General features: G+C 49.6%; 1 protein-coding gene across 4 annotated transcripts in view; it reads left to right on the top strand.

Annotated features, from left to right (window-relative positions):
- atxn1a (ataxin 1a) overlaps nt 1-7,500 on the top strand; it is a 209,329-nt gene that overhangs the window by 174,397 nt on the left and 27,432 nt on the right. The window contains exon 1 of one of the 4 annotated variants that reach the window (XM_052472460.1): nt 4,797-5,214. The exons of the other annotated variants lie outside the window; for them this stretch is intronic. The gene's annotated coding sequence lies outside the window, so the exon portion shown is untranslated. Of the gene's footprint in view, nt 1-4,796; nt 5,215-7,500 lie in introns of those variants that run through there. 4 annotated transcript variants of the gene reach the window in all.

The following is a 7,500-nucleotide window of genomic DNA, read 5'->3' as shown; positions in this document are numbered from 1 at the left end:
TTCAGTATGGTTGACTGTTGTTCTGCTACCCCTCTCTCCTCCTCTCCCTCTCAGTGAGTTTCAGTATGGTTGACTGTTGTTCTGCTACCCCTCTCCTCCTCTCCCTCAGTGAGTTTCAGTATGGTTGACTGTTGTTCTGCTACCCCTCTCCTCCTCTCCCTCTCAGTGAGTTTCAGTATGGTTGACTGTTGTTCTGCTACCCCTCTCCTCCTCTCCCTCTCAGTGAGTTTCAGTACGGTTGACTGTTGTTCTGCTACCCCTCTCCTCCCCTCCCTCTCAGTGAGTTTCAGTATGGTTGACTGTTGTTCTGCTACCCCTCTCCCTCTCAGTGAGTTTCAGTATGGTTGCTGTTGTTCTGCTACCCCTCTCCTCCTCTCCCTCTCAGTGAGTTTCAGTATGGTTGACTGTTGTTCTGCTACCCCTCTCCTCCTCTCCCTCTCAGTGAGTTTCAGTATGGTTGACTGTTGTTCTGCTACCCCTCTCCTCTCTCAGTGAGTTTCAGTCTGTTGTTCTGCTCCCCTCTCCTCCTCTCCCTCTCAGTGAGTTTCAGTATGGTTGACTGTTGTTCTGCTACCCCTCTCCTCCTCTCCCTCTCAGTGAGTTTCAGTATGGTTGACTGTTGTTCTGCTACCCCTCTCCCTCTCAGTGAGTTTCAGTATGGTTGACTGTTGTTCTGCTACCCCTCTCCCTCTCAGTGAGTTTCAGTATGGTTGACTGTTGTTCTGCTACCCCTCTCCTCCTCTCCCTCTCAGTGAGTTTCAGTATGGTTGACTGTTGTTCTGCTACCCCTCTCCTCCTCTCCCTCTCAGTGAGTTTCAGTATGGTTGCTGTTGTTCTGCTACCCCTCTCCCTCTCAGTGAGTTTCAGTATGGTTGACTGTTGTTCTGCTACCCCTCTCCTCCTCTCCCTCTCAGTGAGTTTCAGTATGGTTGACTGTTGTTCTGCTACCCCTCTCCCTCTCAGTGAGTTTCAGTATGGTTGACTGTTGTTCTGCTACCCCTCTCCTCCTCTCCCTCTCAGTGAGTTTCAGTATGGTTGACTGTTGTTCTGCTACCCCTCTCCTCCTCTCCCTCTCAGTGAGTTTCAGTATGGTTGACTGTTGTTCTGCTACCCCTCTCCTCCTCTCCCTCTCAGTGAGTTTCAGTATGGTTGACTGTTGTTCTGCTACCCCTCTCCTCCTCTCCCTCTCAGTGAGTTTCAGTATGGTTGACTGTTGTTCTGCTACCCCTCTCCTCCTCTCCCTCTCAGTGAGTTTCAGTATGGTTGACTGTTGTTCTGCTACCCCTCTCCTCCTCTCCCTCTCAGTGAGTTTCAGTATGGTTGACTGTTGTTCTGCTACCCCTCTCCTCCTCTCCCTCTCAGTGAGTTTCAGTATGGTTGACTGTTGTTCTGCTACCCCTCTCCTCCCCTCCCTCTCAGTGAGTTTCAGTATGGTTGACTGTTGTTCTGCTACCCCTCTCCTCCCCTCCCTCTCAGTGAGTTTCAGTATGGTTGCTGTTGTTCTGCTACCCCTCTCCTCCCCTCCCTCTCAGTGAGTTTCAGTATGGTTGCTGTTGTTCTGCTACCCCTCTCCTCCCCTCCCTCTCAGTGAGTTTCAGTATGGTTGCTGTTGTTCTGCTACCCCTCTCCTCCCCTCCCTCTCAGTGAGTTTCAGTATGGTTGCTGTTGTTCTGCTACCCCTCTCCTCCTCTCCCTCTCAGTGAGTTTCAGTATGGTTGACTGTTGTTCTGCTACCCCTCTCCTCCTCTCCCTCTCAGTGAGTTTCAGTATGGTTGCTGTTGTTCTGCTACCCCTCTCCTCCCCTCCCTCTCAGTGAGTCTCAGTTGACTGCACTCGCTTCTAAATAAACAACACACTAACTAATTGAATTACAGAGCGAGGCTAATTTGCTGCTACGGTAACAGACAAGCCTTCCTCACCATGCCGGAGCTGTTATTGTGAACTGAGTTGACCGTAGATCTGAAAACACATTTTACTAGATCAGCCCCCAATGTAGCTCTGTTGACCATAGATCTAAAACAGATTGACCCACAAAGACAGAGGGCCACTGATCTAATGCTAATTGGCTGACTTGTAAAAAAAGTCCTCTGTCATGTCACCCTTTTACCTATTACAAATAGAGATGTCAGAATGAACAGTGTTACAATAAGAGCCCACCGATAACATGGGCTCTGATTTGGTAGTATATGAGGAAACCATGTAACCACGAGAGGCTTGAAGCAGAAGGAGACCTTAGGCAATTCTAAGAACAGTTCACCCAACCCCAATACTAACCTGAACAATTAGGGGAGTTTAGGCCTAGGTGGGTCTGGCATGTCGACTGGGACGCATTAGCACTGTGTGTCCGTGCTTCCTACTTTAACAATCATCTCCTCACTGCAGAATGTTATATTTGTTTGGAAATCAACTTTATTTAGGTCAGCTAACACAACAGCGCTGCTTGTAGTGTAGTTCTGCTTTCTGGGGGGAGGAGGGAGATGGCCCTCTACCCTCTAGTGAGGAGGAGGGAGATGGCCCTCTACCCTCTAGTGAGGAGGAGGGAGATGGCCCTCTACCCTCTAGTGAGGAGGAGGGAGATGGCCCTCTACCCTCTAGTGAGGAGGAGGGAGATGGCCCTCTACCCTCTAGTGAGGAGGAAGGAGATGGCCCTCTACCCTCTAGTGGGGAGGAGGGAGATGGCCCTTTACCCTCTAGTGAGGAGGAGGGAGATGGCCCTCTACCCTCTAGTGAGGAGGAGGGAGATGGCCCTCTACCTTCTAGTGAGGAGGATGGAGATGGCCCTCTACCCTCTAGTGGGGAGGAGGGAGATGGCCCTCTACCCTCTAGTGAGGAGGAGGGAGATGGCCCTCTACCCTCTAGTGAGGAGGAAGGAGATGGCCCTCTACCCTCTAGTGAGGAGGAAGGAGAAGGCCCTCTACCCTCTAGTGAGGAGGAAGGAGGTGGCCCTCTACCCTCTAGTGGGGAGGAGGGAGATGGCCCTCTACCCTCTAGTGAGGAGGAAGGAGATGGCCCTCTACCCTCTAGTGAGGAGGAGGGAGATGGCCCTCTACCCTCTAGTGAGGAGGAGGGAGATGGCCCTCTACCCTCTAGTGGGGAGGAGGGAGATGGCCCTCTACCCTCTAGTGAGGAGGAGGGAGATGGCCCTCTACCCTCTAGTGAGGAGGAGGGAGATGGCCCTCTACCCTCTAGTGAGGAGGAGGGAGATGGCCCTCTACCCTCTAGTGAGGAGGAGGGAGATGGCCCTCTACCCTCTAGTGAGGAGGAGGGAGATGGCCCTCTACCCTCTAGTGAGGAGGAGGGAGATGGCCCTCTACCCTCTAGTGAGGAGGAAGGAGATGGCCCTCTACCCTCTAGTGGGGAGGAGGGAGATGGCCCTCTACCCTCTAGTGAGGAGGAGGGAGATGGCCCTCTACCCTCTAGTGAGGAGGAGGGAGATGGCCCTCTACCCTCTAGTGAGGAGGAGGGAGATGGCCCTCTACCCTCTAGTGAGGAGGAAGGAGATGGCCCTCTACCCTCTAGTGGGAGGGAGATGGCCCTCTAGTGAGGAGGAGGGATATGGCCCTCTACCCTCTAGTGGGGAGGAGGGAGATGGCCCTCTACCCTCTAGTGAGGAGGAGGGAGATGGCCCTCTACCCTCTAGTGAGGAGGAGGGAGATGGCCCTCTACCCTCTAGTGAGGAGGAGGGAGATGGCCCTCTACCCTCTAGTGAGGAGGAGGGAGATGGCCCTCTACCCTCTAGTGGGGGGGAGGGAGATGGCCCTCTACCCTCTAGTGAGGAGGAGGGAGATGGCCCTCTATCCTCTAGTGGGGAGGAGGGAGATGGCCCTCAACCCACTAGTGAGGATTAGGGAGATGGCCCTCTACCCTCTAGTGAGGAGGAGGGAGATGGCCCTCTACCCTCTAGTGAGGAGGAGGGAGATGGCCCTCTACCCTCTAGTGAGGAGGAGGGAGATGGCCCTCTACCCTCTAGTGAGGAGGAGGGAGATGGCCCTCTACCCTCTAGTGGGGAGGAGGGACGGTGCACAGAGATGGGCACTGTGGTTTCTCTCTGCAGTAGTAGTAGCTGTAGTAATTGAAATGGGTTCATTCATTTTTTTTTTTTACTGGTATGGGTTCAAGACATTTTACCTGTGTGTTTGTGAGGGCCGGTAGCTTGGTTATGGAGGTGTGTGTAGGTGTGTATGGGAGGGATGCATGTTCTGTCTCTGTGTTGCATTTCATATTGTTAGTGAAAAGCTTTTACTCTGCATATCTTTGAATGTCGCAGTACTATTTCACGGTGTGTGTGTGTGTGTGTGTGTGTGTGTGTGTGTGTGTGTGTGTGTGTGTGTGTGTGTGTGTGTGTGTGTGTGTGTGTGTGTGTGTGTGTGTGTGTGTGTGTGTGTGTTTGTGTATCACTCTCTTTCAATAGCCTCTTTCTCATAATCTCTCTAATCCCTATTGCTCTCTTTATCCCTCCATTCCTTCCTTCCTTCGTTCCTTCTTCCTTTATTCCATCCATCCTTCCATCCATCCTTCATTCCTTCCTTCCTTCCTTCTTCCTCCCTCCTTATCTCTCTCATTCTCCCCTTCTCAGTATGTCACCTTCCCTTTCTCATTCTCAATGACTCCCTATCCCTCCCTCCCCTCCTCTCTGTCTCCCTCTCTCCGTGTGAGTGTAGTGTGGGCAGCCTGCCAGCTGGCATGTGTGTTTTTTGAATGAATACCTGATGAAGTTGGTGGAGGGAGGCGTGGGAGGAGCCGTGTCTGTGTGTGTGTGTGTGTGTGTGTGTGTGTGTGTGTGTGTGTGTGTGTGTGTGTGTGTGTGTGTGTGTGTGTGTGTGTGTGTGTGTGTGTGTGTGTGTGTGTGTGTGTGTGTGTGTGTGTGTGTGCGCGCGCGTGCTCTGCTCTCTTCTACGGAGCACACCCCTCTCCACCAGGACTCTGTTTGGGATTTTACGCTTCGTTCCGGGTGGAGGGAGAGAGAGAAAGAAAGCTAGAAAGAGAGTGTGAGAGAGAGAGGCACCCTCTAGGGCTTTTTGTAAGAGAGAAGGACAGTGTGAGCTAAGAAGAGAGAGAGGGAGAGGCAGAGAGAGAGTGAGAGAGAGAGAAGGACAGTGTGAGCTAAGAAGAGAGAGAGAGAGAGTGAGAGGCAGAGAGAGAGTGACAGTGAGAGGCAGGCTGTTAGCATGCAGCAGGAGAAGGCTACTCCAGAAGGCTACTCCAGACACACTGGTAAGCCACTTCAGACACTTTGTCCTCACACTGAGCGTCTGTCTATCTGTCCTTAGTATGCTGTCTGCTGTTTGTTGTACTGTACTGTACTGTACTGTACTGTATTATACTGTACTGAAGTGTCTGTTCTGTCTTGTCTTGTCTTGTTTCCTCTGTCTTGTTCTCTCTTCTCTCTCTCACTCTTTCTCTCTCTCTCTCTCGCTCTCTCTCTCTCTCTCTCTCTCTCTCTCTCTCTCTCTCTCTCTCTCTGTCTCTGTCTGTCTGTCTGTCTGTCTGTCTGTCTGTCTGTCTGTCTGTCTGTCTGTCTGTCTGTCTGTCTGTCTGTCTGTCTGTCTCTCTCTCTCTCTCTCTCTCTCTCTCTCTCTCTCTCTCTCTCTCTCTCTCTCTCTCTCTCTCTCTCTCTCTCTCTCTCTCTCTCTCTCTCTCTTTCTCTCTCTCTCTACTCTACATGGTGTGTAAGTGAGCAGGGGAAGAGGAGAGGGCCTGCCTGCCTGCCTGCCCTCACCTTAAAGAGACACACACTGACAGAGAAAGAGAGAGGGGAAAGGAGAAAGAAAGAGTGCGAGATAGACTAAGGAGGAGGGAAGGAAGAAGGGGGGGAGAGAGAGGGAGAAAGAGGTGAAGGGAAAGAGAAAGAATTGAATTGAGAGAGCAAGAGAGAGAGAGGTACTCCTGGTGCAGAGTTGTACTACGCACCACAAGAGCTAGAGAACTCAAACTATATTTAGCTCTGAGATAATGTATCACGCTGTAGTTATCCCTGTGAGGACTGGACAGGGGAGAGGGTAGTACTCACACACACACTATATGTACTGTATTACACACTCACACACAAGCAGTCAGTTGAGAACACAGTTTGCATGTTATTTATGTTTGTTCCAACATGTTCTTGTTGACAATATACTAGGCTAGTCTAAGCTACTGCTGCTGGCCTAAATACCTTTCACTCCATATTGACATGAATACATTAGTAAAAGATAACATATTCCCCAAAACATGCATATTTAATGAAAACAGATATATTGGGTGGTATCACCTATTTATTATATAGTGCCTTCAGAAAGTGTTCACACGTCTTGACTTTTCCATGTTTTGTAATTGGCCTACATACAATAACCCATAATGTCAAAGTGGAAGTATGTTTTTCAAAATGTTTACAAATTCATCAAAAATTAAAAGCTGAAATGTCTTGGTTCAAGTATTCAACCCCTTTTTTATAGCAAGACTAAATCGTTTCAGGATTAAACGTTTGAGTAACAATTCACATAAGAAGTTGCATGGACTCACTCTGTGTGTAATAATAGTGTTTAACATGATTTGTTAATGTCTACCTCATCTCTGTACCCCACACATACAATTATCTGTAAGGTCCCTCAGTCGAGCAGTGCATTTCAAACCCAGATTCAACCACAAAGACCAGGGAGGTTTTCCAATTCCTCTCAAAGATGGTCACCTATTTGTAGATGGATCTTTTAAGTAGATATTGAATATTCCTTTGAGCCTGGTGAAGTTAATTATACTTTGGATGGTGTATCAATAAACCCGGTCACTACAAAGATACAAGCATCCTTCCTAACTCATTTGCCAGAGAGGAAGGAAACCAATGAGGCCCATGGGGACTTGAAAACAGTTACACAGTTTAATGGCATTGTAATTACTCCACAATAAATGCAAAAATGTGAACTTTTTGTCCGGATGAATGTGGGTTCGGCGGATGCCAGGAGAACGCTACCTGCCCGAATGCATAGTACCAACTGTGAAGTTTGGTGGGGGACGAATAATGATCTGGGGCTGTTTCATGGTTTGGGCCCCTTAGTTCCAGTGAAGGGAAATCTTCATACAATGACTTACAACTTTGTGGAAGGCCCTTTCCTGTTTCAGCATGACAATGCCCCCATGCACAAAGTGAGGTCCATGTAGAAAAGGTTTGTCGAGTTCAGTGTAGAAGAACTTGACTGGCCTGCACACAGCCCTGACTTCAACCCAATCAAACACCTTTGGTTATGAATTGGAACGCAGACTGCGAGCCAGGCCTAATCCCCCAACATCAGTGCCTGACCTCACTAATGCTCTTGTGGCTGAATTGAACAAAGTCTCTGCAGCAATGTACAAACATCTAGTGCAGAGCCTTCCCAGAAGAGTGGAGGCTGTTATAGCAGCAAAGCGTGGACCAAATCCATATTAATGCTCATGATTTTGGAATGAGATGTTTGAAGAGCAGGTGTCCATATGTAGTGTAGCTGTGTGTGTGTGTGTGTGTGTGTGTGTGTGTGTGTGTGTGTGTGT

The sequence above is a fragment of the Oncorhynchus keta genome, chromosome 20, assembly GCF_023373465.1.
Source record: "Oncorhynchus keta strain PuntledgeMale-10-30-2019 chromosome 20, Oket_V2, whole genome shotgun sequence".
In the NCBI taxonomy this organism is placed as follows: domain Eukaryota; kingdom Metazoa; phylum Chordata; class Actinopteri; order Salmoniformes; family Salmonidae; genus Oncorhynchus; species Oncorhynchus keta.
The sequence above is the reverse complement of the archived record's forward strand: the minus strand, read 5'-3'. Positions and strand labels throughout refer to the sequence as shown.